The sequence below is a fragment of the Octopus bimaculoides genome, chromosome 26 (assembly GCF_001194135.2).
Source record: "Octopus bimaculoides isolate UCB-OBI-ISO-001 chromosome 26, ASM119413v2, whole genome shotgun sequence".
NCBI classification, from domain to species: domain Eukaryota; kingdom Metazoa; phylum Mollusca; class Cephalopoda; order Octopoda; family Octopodidae; genus Octopus; species Octopus bimaculoides.
Window position 1 is genome coordinate 2,267,816 of NC_069006.1, and position 281 is coordinate 2,268,096.

The window sequence follows — 281 nt, forward strand, 5'->3', positions numbered from 1 at the left end:
TCAAATCTAGGAATTGACAATTCCGCATTGGCGCACCCTTACAGAATCTACTACATTAGATTTTTAAACTCATGGACCACGGTGGACTAGTTTCGTAGCCAATAACTCTTGTTTCCACTCACCAAACCAGGCGACCATTTTAGATTGCAGTCCAATCCAGTCCAGTCCACTCCAGACAGTTATTATTCATTCAGTACTCTGTTCATACTCCACTCCACCCACTTCTCAGCTTCATTGATAACTCTCTCTCTCTCTCTCTCTCTCTCTATATATATATATAT